Raw genomic sequence first — 12,802 nt, forward strand, 5'->3', positions numbered from 1 at the left:
GAACTATGTCAAGAAGCTTGTGTTGTCATGTTGGTTAATTTCCCCCTTGTGGGCTAGTCTTGTTTAAAGTAAATTATCTTTTGTCATTGTGTCAAGAGTGTGGCTTGCAGGGATGTAGCCTATATTCTGTTGACTTTCCCGTTTCAGAAGAGTTCAGCATAAAGAGTATAGCTTTGAGTTTAAAACCCTTTTACAGAATTCAAAACTCATTCACTTTGCAAAAGGTAATAATGCCCTCGTGTTAAAATTCTACCCCAAATTCAGCATCTGGGATGGACCCAACTGCTGGAGGAAGTACCTTTCTTACAGATGAAAGGGAGAAATCACTGTCCTGTCTAAAAATAGCATTGTGTTTTCCACCAGTTACTATCAGCTGGAGGTAGGATTAAACAGTAGTTGTCTAGTAGAAAAAGACAATAATTGAGTATGACTGTTCCTGCTGCAAGGCCGGCCCAGGTGGTGAAAGTTAAGTACTGTCATGCAGATAAGCCCCCCTCCCCAAATTTTGCCTGAATGTCTAGTTGGCTGCTCAGCAAAACATCCTCTCTGGGTGTTGAGCCATGGACAGATGCAATCCAGGCCTGTCCAGAGGGCTCCCAGGCGGTGGGGCTCCTAGGCAGTCGCTCTCTCAGGCTCTTGGTGAGGTGCTTAGCTGGCAGGGAGGCTGCTGGACCGCTCGAACACACCGGTGGGTGTTGTGCAATGCGTCCAAGTAAGAGACTTGAAGAGTGTTTGCCAAGTGACCTGAATCTGATGTTTTAAGGAACATCTGAGTAATTCTACTCCTGAGTGAAATTGGAGAAAGAAAGCAGTACAAGAAGGAGGGCTCGTCACCTGAAAGTATGCAGGCAGAACCCAATTCATCTTGACCTCGATGAGCAGGAAAATTCTCTCTAGTTTTCCTGGCAGTGCAAGCTGAAGTTGGGTCCTGATATTTCAGATGTTCCCAGAGCTGGTTCTTCTTAGTGAGAGGGAAAGAATGCACACTTAGCCGAAGTTCTCACAGATGCTGCATTAGAGCTCGCGTTGATCAGGGAACTTTCTGCTGGGGTGGGACGGGAGGGAGAGCAGAAGTAAAGAGCCCTTGGTGCCTCACAGATTCCAGTGGGTTCTGTCTCAGCCCGGTCCCTGAATCGCTCTTTGAACTTGGGACAGTAGCTTGACTGAGTCAGTGTTTCCTTACCTGCAGAAGAGAAGACGCTTCCTGCTGGGAGTCTAGCTGGTCCTCCATAGGACCTCAGCCAGCCATACTGCTGTTCATGTGACTAACCTTGCATAGAATGCCGGCAGGGATGGTTGAGGACACGCATCAAATTCTCATCTCCATAGTGCCTGGAGGATGTCTATGGCCTTAAAGTTTTTTTTTTGTGGATCTTATCTATTATTTAGTCAACAAATATTTCTTGAGTATCTACTATGTATAGACCTGCCCCTACACAAATCAGTCCACAAGAGCTAGACCATAGAAGACAGTATGTTTTCAGAGAGCATCCTATAACTTAGCCTCTTTTACAATCCCTTGGGGGGGGGGTATAGCTCAGTGGTAGAGTGTGTGCTTAGCATGCACAGGGTCCTGAGTTCAATCCCTAGTACTGCCATTAAAAATAATAATAATAATTAATTGATAAACCTAATTACTTCCCCCTACCAAAAAAAATATAAAAAACCTTAATTACCTCCCCCTACTTAAAAGAAAAAAATTTTTTTTTAATTTTTTAAAAAAGCAAAAAAACACTGTGTTGTGAATAAGCTGAAATGAACCATGGCTAAAAGTCTTGAAGGAGGAGATGGTAACCAACAGTTCACTTCACCTTATGTGTATTGTTAGCATTATGCATCATCAGTAATGTTCAGATTATTGTACTTACATATGAAGAGGGCTGCACTTCTGCTATAGAAATAGTTTTCAAAAGCCTGTTTTCAATTACTGCACAAAAGTTCATGTGTGACTAGGCTGCCTGCCCGATAATGTCATGTCAATATGTATTGTAGAAAATGATTATAATACCGTCTGTGGCATATCAGTTTATTTTAACTAAAAACTGGGTCAATAGGCCTTCAGATAAGAGGTTGGGATAAAAGAAGATTGAGACTTTATTGCTTCCATAGATTGAGCCTATGACTTCCAAAATCGGGGGCCGCCTGGTAATCCTAATGGATTGACTTCCAAAATTCCTTGGATTTTCCCTGCCGGACTTGTCTCTCAGGGGCTTAGCTGGATCCCTGCAGATAGATATTATGGTTTATATACAGTAATTCCACTTAGTCCAGCTGTAAATGTAAGTCTATTGTGTTACTGCAGCACTGAAAGCAGCCTTGCTCGTGTCTGTGGCAGTGGAGTTTGTCTTCCAGACACGCTTAACAGAAAATCAAGGATTTTCAATTAGTTGGTTGAGAGGTCCTTGGAGAAACAGTCACGCTGTCTAACCACACATTGCCTATGGTTCCCGCCTGCTCCTTCCAAATGGAACAAATGAAGAGATTCCGTTCATGGTCATTAATGGGCAAGCTTTGGTGGGGGCTTTGTTCTTAAATGGGGGCTTTATCTTATCCCTGCTGGTTAAGCCCCTCCATGCACTCCTCACCTGTCATATCTGTCATACATTTAATTCATCACACGGGTGGACAGGAGCTAGCTAGCTGATCATGTCAAAAGGTGGGAGGGAGCCGGAGGAAGGGGGCTTGGTCAAGTCCGTCTTAAAACTTTACCATCTAAGATGATTACCAGATTTTAATAAAGATTTTTAAATAAAATTCTAATTGGAGGCAGTTTTATAAAGGAGAATTTTCTGCTTCATGATTCTCCTTCAAAGCAGGTTTTAGAATCTAGAATTTCTGGAGATAGGAGAACAAAATCTGTTCAATTTTAGGAATTCAAATTAAAAATGTGATGGGTAGTCAAAAAACAGCTCCCTTATCTAACTTTTAACTTTTTTTTCTGATTATAAAAGCAAGATTCATTCTTAAAGATTTGAAAAATCTTGGAAAAATGCAGAAAAAAATGAATTGTATTTCCACTACTTAGTTAGAATTGATTATTAAATTTTGTGTATATATTTCCAACTTCCTTTGGATGTATATGCACATTTCCACCAAAAATCATTATAGTAATGTCAGCTATAAATCCAAGATTTTCTCCATCTTCTGCAACACTTATTTACTACAAAATTAGGATATTCTTATTGTAAAGTATTCTAACCATACGTATGGACATTTATTAAGCATATTCTAGTGCTAGGCTTTTTTCCAGATGTTCTGTGTATATTAACTGATTTAGTCTTTACAACCTCTCAATGAACATAATACAATTATTATTTCCATTTTGCTTATGAAGAATATGAGAAGTAAAGAAAGTAATTAACTAGCCTAAAGTCAGACAGCATGAAAATAGTAGAGACAAGATCTAAACCCAGGCAGGATGACCTCAGAGCCAATTCTCTTAACCACTACCCCGAACAACCTCATGGGCTTTGCTTGTATAAATAATACCATCAATCTATTGTATATCACTGATCATTTATTTCTAATTTTTCAACTTTATAAACAGTGTCTATGTTCAATAACCTAGTAGATAATTATCTGGGAGCATCCACAATTACTTCCCTAGAATAAGTTCCTACAGTTATAATTTCTGTGCTAAAATATGTGTAAGTTTGCTTCCTTGAAAAGATAAGCAGAATTACCATGTGACACAGCAACTCTACTCCTAGGTATATACCCAAAAGAATTGAAAACAGGGACTTGCATACTTGTTTGCCGATGTTCATAGCAGCATTATTCACAATAGGCCAAAGACGGAAATAGCATGTGTCTATCAACAGATGAATAAACAAAATGGTACATACAAAAGATATATACAGGTTGATAAACAAAATGTGATCTATCCATACAATGGAATATTAGCTCTGAAGGGAACCCACTGCATGTGTGTATGTGGATAAACCCTAAAAGCCCTGTGGTAAGTGAAATAAGCCAGACCCAGGAGGGTAAAGACTATATATTTTTCACTTACATAGGAAACTAGAATAGGCAAATTCACAGAGACAGAAAGTAGGCTAGAGGTGACCAGAGGCCAGGAAGGGGAAGAGTGGGGGTGGGGAGTGAGGAGTTACTATCTAATAGGTACAGAGTTTCTGCTACAGGTGATGAAAATTTTTGGAAATGGATAGAGGTGATGGTTGTATAACTGTGTAGATGTAATTAATGCCACTGAATTGTGCGCTTAAATGATTAAATTAGCAAATTGTTATATATATTTTACCATAATTTTTTTAAAAAAATGTATGATAAGTTCGTCACATTGCCCTGAATTGAGATTTAGTGTATCTTTAGCAACATCATTTTTCAAAATGTAAAGCAATATATATTTATTTATTTCTAAATTGTATTTATTTTGCATGGGTAAATATATTCACATGTTCAAAATTCCAAAAGTGCCAAAAGAGTACAATGAAAACTGTACACACACTGCTAGCCACCCAGTTCTCCTCCCCAGAGGGAACAGCTAGTTTCAGCTCCTCGCGTCACCTTCCGTCTGGATGTCTGTGTGTGGTATCTCTGTTCTGCTTCCTTTTCACGTAACTTGTATCTCATAAAGCATTCACATAAATTTGTATTTATAGAAACCTCTCCCACTTCAATCACTTTTTTAAAGTCTGATTACATTTTCCCTCTCCCATCCATAGTCATACAATTGAATGTTGTTGTTAAGTAAGTTGCACTGAGCTGGGGGTTTGGGCCAAGAGATGACCCCCTTGTCTGGGAACATTATGCAGTCTCGGGGTAATCTTTCCAGCTCTAGATATGATGACAGCCTCATGTCACCTCCTGCAGAGAGAAGACCAACAGGGATTTTTTTTCCCCGTATAAAGAAATGAGCGTTGTCCTCTCTAGTTTGTTTTCTAAGGAGTAGAGACAAGCTCTTTTGGAATTGGCGAACGTTCTCTATTGGGGGCTGTGGTATGTCCCCCACCTTTGGCCATTGTTATGTCAGCATGGACAGAGCCTTCCTCAACGGCAAGTGACTTCCCATTGCTCAGGGATCCTTCTGCCCAATGGGCTAGTGGCACAGGGTTGCAAAAAGCATAGAGGGACATGGGAGCAAAGACTTCAGATGTGGCACCAGCTCTACCTCTGCTAGCTGCCACGTTTAGCAGGTCACTTAGCCTTTCTCATAAAACGAGGGAGATGACGGTAGACTTGCTTCTGGCAGCTGGAGTCTACTAAGTGTTTAGTAGCTTAGCACAGGATCCAACCAATTAAAAAACTTAAGTCGAAACATGTGCAACTTCGAACAAATTCAGTGACCTGGTTATGTGTAATTCCAATAATGTCTTTGTTTAAAAAAAATAAAACAGCAGTTCCTCAGAATGCATAAATGAAGGTGTCAAAACACCGTATAATGCAGAGTTTTGGTTTTTTTTTTTCTTAATCCCGGTTATCAAACATGGTTTCTAGACTCATACAACTCCAAAGTGGTGTTAAGAGGGAAAAAATGGGAGCATGGTTAGAGTTTAGGGAAAAGATGACAGGTCTCTTCTTACACCAGCAATAGGTTCTGGGATAACCTTTCATTACTGTGTCAGTCGTGGAAAGAAAGCAAACCAGTAGCTGAGGAGAATGCCCATTTGTAAGTTCAGATCAGGTTGTATCTTACTGCGTCACATTACTCTTGGCGTTGGTTTGACAGCCCACTCCACTGCTCAGATACCATGGAGAAAGAGAGACCAGCTTCTCAGATACTCTAAATGACTCGTGCCAAACACGTGGAAGGTAAATCCCCTAATTCAGTCCGATCTTCCAGCATTCTCTGGCAGCCAGCCAAGCTAAATATTTCTGCTGGATAAAAAATACACTCTTGTGCACTACACTCTTAACTAGTTGCCTGACTTCAGTGGAAGAGGTTGCTTTAGAGAGGAGAATGGGAAATAAGGAATTGGCTTCCGATGCCCTGAGTATGTTTTTTTTACCTTATAACATTTCTCTAAGCTATTTATGGGCTGTGATTGGATTAACTGCTGCTTGAAGGAAGGAGGAAAATTGGGAAACTAGATTTAATGCAATTCTTCCTTCTCCCCTCCCACCACCTCCCCCTCAATTTGCTTTTAATGATTATCTTTTCAGATTTCCTAGGTGGCTGTCGGTTTGTGTCTGTTGCATGTTCTTTAGCTAAACCAGTTTTCAAAGGCTGTTACATTTGGTCGACTTAAGAGGCCCAACATATGGACCAGCGGGTGCGTGTCAGATGGGGATTATAGTTAATTGTAATTTATGACAAAACTGCTGACTTCATTAAGACTAATTAGAGGAGTAGAATTGGGAATCAACTTTCATATATACCCTTCTAATTGTTTTAGATGTTTTTCTTTTACATAAAAGACAGGACACTTCTTATAGCTGTAAAAAAGAATACTGGTGGAACCATGCCATAGTTCAGTATTGTATTCTGCTTCTTTCCTGCAGGGGTAGATCATTAGCATTCTCCCATTTATTTAAAAAACTTTTTTAATGGCTGCATAATACTCATATCACGTGGCCATATCAGAACCTATTTAGCAATTTCTATAAATCTGAATATTCGGGCTGTTTCCGTCTTGTCATAATTCTAAGTAACCTTGCAGTGCATATGTTTACATACATTGGACTGCTCTAATTATTTTCTTGTCAATATATTTCCAGAAATACAATCATTTGACCAAAGGTTATGAATCTTTAAAGCTCTTGGGATATATTGCTAAATTTCTTTCTGGAAAAGTTACACCATTGAAGTATAGTTTGCAAACATCTGGGCATTTAGATTTAACTTAAAATTTCAAGAATCTCCATATTTTTCTCTATGTAACTATCGGTGACATTACTAATATTTGAAAAATTGCCCTAGGGCCTAATGCTTCTATAATTTGTTCATTTGACAAACATATCAGACTCTGGTTAGGTTCTAGGCACCATGCCGTACCCCAAATAGGTGTTCTTAAAACAATCTTCCAGACTGTTTCTTTGGACAATCATGCTTTATATTGATAGATTCAAACCAGAACATCTACAGTAAGAATGCATCTGGCTATGACCATCCATTCATCTTTTAATTCAGAGAATGATCAGAATCCAGTTTGATAGGCGCGGTAATATAAAGGCCAACAAAAAATTAATACACAAGGATGACAATACTGACCCGCTTTCAGGAGAATGTGGAATTCTCTGAGCTGATTTCCTGGTATCAGGTATGGCACTGGTATTTACCCATCCACAGTCTTGGTGGTAGCTTCCTTTTCCAGCCACAGTATGCATCCATAACTGGAATTAGGGCCACAATCTGTGGCCACAGATCCAAGCCAGCCTAAGGGGCCCCGGCGAGTACAGAACAGATCCTTGGCCTCATTGCCCCAGTTCTTTGCTAATCTCGGCAGCAGATTGTCTATTACCCAGTGGTCAACCCAAGCCATACATTCAGATGCCATTCCTGTGAATGTTCCACAGCCGTGGCACAATTTCCTTTACCAGGGGAAAATTGGGGAAGACAGTATTTTAAGTGTAGATATAATCGAAAAGGTGGGCATCTGATTAAGTAAGGTATTTGGTTCCCAAACTTGGCAGCACCTTGGAATCACATGAGGATCTTTAAAAATGACTGGTGCGGGCGCTGTGTCATTTAACTAGTGAGGGGGGCTGCCTGGCCATCAGAAGCTCTTAAAGCTCCCCAGGCCATTCTAGTACAGAAGCGTTTCAGGACCACGGGAGGAAGGCTTTTGTGGGGCATATTTTAATGACCTACTCTCTACTACTGATGGTGAGACCATCAGTGCTGCCATTCTCTGCTGCCCTTGCGGGGCGCTGCATCCACACCAAGTCAGCGACATCCATCTTCTTTACCTACTGGGATGAACAACTCCCCTTCATACTTCTTAGCTATTTCTTCGGGGGCAGGAAAAGAGGAGAGAAGTGGGGAGTAAATGTACAGTCTGAAAGGAAACAACAAACTAATTTAACCTGGAAATTATTCTGCAGGCATACTTGGGGGAGTAATATATGAGTCTTAAGCAGGATTTTGGATTATAAATAAGGCAGTTCTGGGAATGGTGACCTTTACCCTCTGTACACTGACATACAGCACACAAGTGGGTGTGCCTCCTCTACAACTAAGGTCTTTCACATTTCCCAAGCACAATTCCCCTATTCTTTGTTATAGAGTATGCACATTGGTCCAGTGCAGGGGGGCAGAGAACAGGGGAAGCAGAGAGAGGGAACAGTTCCTTCTTTTCCACAATTAGTCTGACTGTGAGTCTTTTCTCCATAACCCAGTTCTAGTAAAACTCAAGAGCCAGATTTCAGTGTGTCCTACTTGGAAGCCTCTGCCCAGATGTGAGCGCAGCTTCTCCTGCTGTCTGCAGTGCCGTCTGCATGGGGGAGCTTCGAGACAACCTTCTAACCATTGATGTCATGAGCCCTGAGTAAATGAGAACAGAAACATGGTGGGGCAGATTTAGCTCTTCCCTGGAAAGGGGATGGTTTCAATAGTCTCATCCCACACAGACTTCCAGGGGCTGCTTTGAAGGGAAACTTATGCTGGCAGGCCTTTGAGCTTCCCCAGAAGACGTGGCCTGTGTTGTGTGCAGAGTTAACTTCAGTGGGCCGGGGAAGGGGAAGCAGCAATGTTACAAGGGCGTGGAGGAAGGGATGAGAACTGGCTGCTGGCTGTTCTCTTCCCTGTGAGGCAACCAGGATCAGATGTTTGAAATCCCACTGGTCAGTGAATTTGTGCCTGTGTGCATGGATGTCATCCTAAACCCACTGCATCTCAATTCCTTTTGATTGCATATATTAAGGGCAATGTTTTATCCTAGCATAGCATAATCTTTGATCTAAAACATGTCTAAGCCATTTTATTGTCCCTGTCTCCTCATCAGCTGAACAGTATTAAGGAACTATTATTTTCATTTATTGTTCTGCCTACATAATGTTCGGCTAATATCTCATTATTGTTTAAAAATTATTTGTGATTCTTAAGTTTGTGTAAGAAAGGATTAAAACTGAGTAACTGATTTCAACCAATGTCTTTGTTGGGCTACAGTCACTGTACATGGAGCCGCAAGCTCAGTGACCAACTGAGGAAGGTGGCTCTGGAGTTGACCCTGATGCAAGCCCCTCTCCCTTGTCCGCATCCCTCAGGGCCAGGTGTGAGTTCGAATTTGCAACTGTTGAGACTTTAGAGAGGTGATATTTATGCGTATCCACTCAGGGAGGTGTTCTTAGTCAAACGTTAGTGTTTCTGCAGCAGAAAACAGCTTGATCTTTCACTAGTTAAGGCAAAGATGACAGATACTCTTAGGTGAGCAGCGGTGAGAGCCATGTAAGTTTTGGGGGGAGGTAAGGGTCACGGAAAACTGGGATTCAGAGCGATAATTCAGGTGGCCGTGATGTTGATGAAAATTGCAAAGGAGCGAAACTGGAGATGGAGAAAGCAATTCAAAGACCATTGTGATGAGAGTGGATGTGTAGTCGTGGGAATAAAAAGTGAAACAATTTTCAGAACTTTCTGGACTTGGGCATTGGTAGATAAGATATTGTGGGCCTTATACTAGTGACTAGGATCCAGAAAAGTTACCTTCACTGTTTGGGAGTCAGTTTTTTCCCCAATGACATTTAAAAGTTAGATAAGATTTCTAGGAATTGTAATTTTCCATGGATTGAATGCTCCTGAACTTCAGACTCAAATTGCTAACTATCCACAGCATTCTGTATAATAGTTTAAAAATAATTAGTGATGTGTGTTTGATGATTAAGTAAAACATGGCATGATTATAGGCACTTTGGAATACTCTGTGGCAATTAAAAATAATGCAGACACAGGAAGATGTTTGCAGTAATAAGTGAAAAGAGTGAATTATAAGACTATTTATAAGCTATTTAAGAAACAGTACTTGGATAGACCCAAGAATCTATACCACATGGTTAACAATGATTGTTTCGTTGGGGTTCACTTGGTAGCAAGGAATAATAAACCCACTGAAACTATGTCAGGTATAAAGCCTTTTGTTGAGGATTTATGAACAGGGCACACCAGATAACCTCATGGCCATCTAAAAGCAAATGCAATAAAATGGCTGTGATATTGTAAGAAATATTCATTTCTTTTTAATTTATAGAAATTTAACCATGAGCTTTGATTACTTGTGTTTTAAAAGGGTAATTTATTTTAAAGTGTAAGTTTTTTAAAACTTCTGAATATTTCCTTTATTAGCATCACTGTTGATCCAATTCTTAAGCAGAACCTTAGGAAACACTTTGCTTCTGGGTTGAGTTCTGCTAGTAACTCTTTGTTGTTAAATTTAACGGAAGCATTTCAAATAACTCTACCTATGGATAAAAGACATATTTTTGTATGTTACTCTCTTAACTAAGCATAGGTCTTATAGTTTTGTATTATATGTCTCCTTTTACCTTTTAGATCAGAATGTTTATTTTATAGAGTCAATCTTTCAAGTTTACTAATTATTAAAAATCATTTTTCATAGTTCAGAAGAATTGTGGACAATAAGAAAAAATTTGAATAATATTTTAAAATCACAGTGTCTTCTTGGTTGTACTTTACATTATCAGCTGCTTCAAAACAATTTATTACCCCAAGTAGGGTGATTTAGAAGAAATCAATTATTGGCTGATCACCTAACTAACCTCACTAGACCAACTTGGTGGGGTTTTTATATTCTCTGTGCCCACTGTAAACACACTGACTGTTTACTCCCATGCTTCTCCAGTCAACTCCTTTCTAATAGTCCTTAGCATTTCTGCTTTGTATTTTCTGACTTGTGTGCTTACCAAGAGATGTTTGTATGTGTTCCCAAACTTGATGATGCTAGTTGTAATTATGTAATTTAATTAAATATGATATAAACCAATGAAATGTAAGTATGAAGAGCTGGTCCCATTAAAACCAAGTAGAGATCTTCGGAAAGACTTGATAAATACTAGTTGAAAAAAAATTCTATAATTGAAACAGATATGAGTGAGACAATTATAAAATATTGGGGAGGGGTATAAATCTCGGAGGATTTTTCACTCAGGTTACTGGGACTGAAAGGCAATGCATTATGGGAGGGTTTATGCAGGAAAGACACTGGGGACTTCAGAAGGAAGAGGTTCATTCCCAAACAGATCTTGGTCCTGTTCAAAGAGAAAGTTTCAAATACAATGTTTAAGGTTAGTGTTTATCATTATTTGTGAATCTCTGATTTAACTCAATATATAATTTTAAAAATGTGATGGGGCAAGATAGGAGTGAAGTATTAAGAGGAACAAACTACAATGTATAAAATAAATGAGCTGCAAGTATATATTGTACAGCACAGGAAATGCAGCCAATATTTCATAATAACTATAAATGGAGTATAATCTTCAAAAATTGTGAATCTCTATGTTGTACACCTGAAATTTATATAATATTGTAAATCAGCTATATCTCAATTTTTTTTTAATTTATAGGAAAAAAAATTGATCACAAAGGGAGGCTATAGCTCAGAGGTAGAATGCATGCCTAGCATGTAGGAGGTCCTGAGTTCAATCCCCCTGGTACCTCCACTAAAAATAAATAAATAAACAAACCTAATTACCCATGCTCCCCCCCAAAAAAAGAAAAAAAAGGAAGTTAAAAAAAGAAACACTGTCAAATTTTTTTTAGCCCAATTGCATTGAATAAAAAAGCATTAACTAACTTAGTTGATAAAAAAGGTAATTTTGACCATCATAACAGAACTTGGTATGTATTACCAATATCTCTTAATATATCAACATATCTCACTTAAAAATTTATAAAGTAAAGTTTTATAAATTGAGCCATATTTTTAAAACAAGGACAGTTTGCTATTTAAAGGAATCCTTTAGTGGCTTCATTTTTAAAGGAAACTGATTTTCAAAAATCTTCATTTCCTATACTAAAATAGATTTCTAAAAGCTAAAGTAATATCTCATCATGGTTTTAGCTCTGATTTTTCACCAATTCTATGTATTTTGAGACAATTGGATTTTTATTTTCAGCGATCTGTGTCATTCAGAATAAAGCCATAGCAACAATGGCCCCTCGGGAAATCCAAGAGATAAACGTTAAATGTCCCTAGTTCTGCTAAGTCTCTTCCCTGGCCCTCCAAGCCTATTGTGTTTGTTTTCCTGTAGGATTATCCCCATTTTAACACACGGAGAATTTTATTACTGTCAGAAGCTCATCGGGACTTCTAGTGAAAATGAGACCGTACTTTTAATTAAATGTAGACTTTCCCTTTTCAGGTATAGTTGCAGAAAGCTTCTTTTTCCTTCATCACCATACTCTTATTCTAAAAGTCAAGGGAGTTGGTATAAGACTAGCATAAAAATCAGTACAGGTAAAATCAAATTAAAGTATATAGAACTCCAAATGTATGCTTGAAATCTTATGTGGCACTAGTATTGAAAAATAAGCAAAATGTTGTAAGTGTGCCACATATTTTGGATGTACAAAAAAAGGATTTTACAGTGATGGTGACTGAAAAAATAGACTTGAAACCATAGTATTTTGTGTAGAAGGCATTCAGGAAATTGGATGGTATTGATTATGTTTACATCCATCTTCCATCTCAAAAACACATAAGTGCTATTGACTTACTAGTAGAAAAAAATAAGGCATTTGTCTCAGAATCATTTAAAACTCTGTAACCCTGGAAAAACAATCAAAATTAGGTTCATTAGATCTGAATTAATATGACATGAAGAAAGCATATTGCTTAGTAGAATGTAGCTGAAATGTCATGGTAATTTTAGACTGCATTGTTTAAGA

Source organism: Camelus ferus, chromosome 8 (genome assembly GCF_009834535.1).
Source record: "Camelus ferus isolate YT-003-E chromosome 8, BCGSAC_Cfer_1.0, whole genome shotgun sequence".
Lineage (NCBI taxonomy): Eukaryota > Metazoa > Chordata > Mammalia > Artiodactyla > Camelidae > Camelus > Camelus ferus.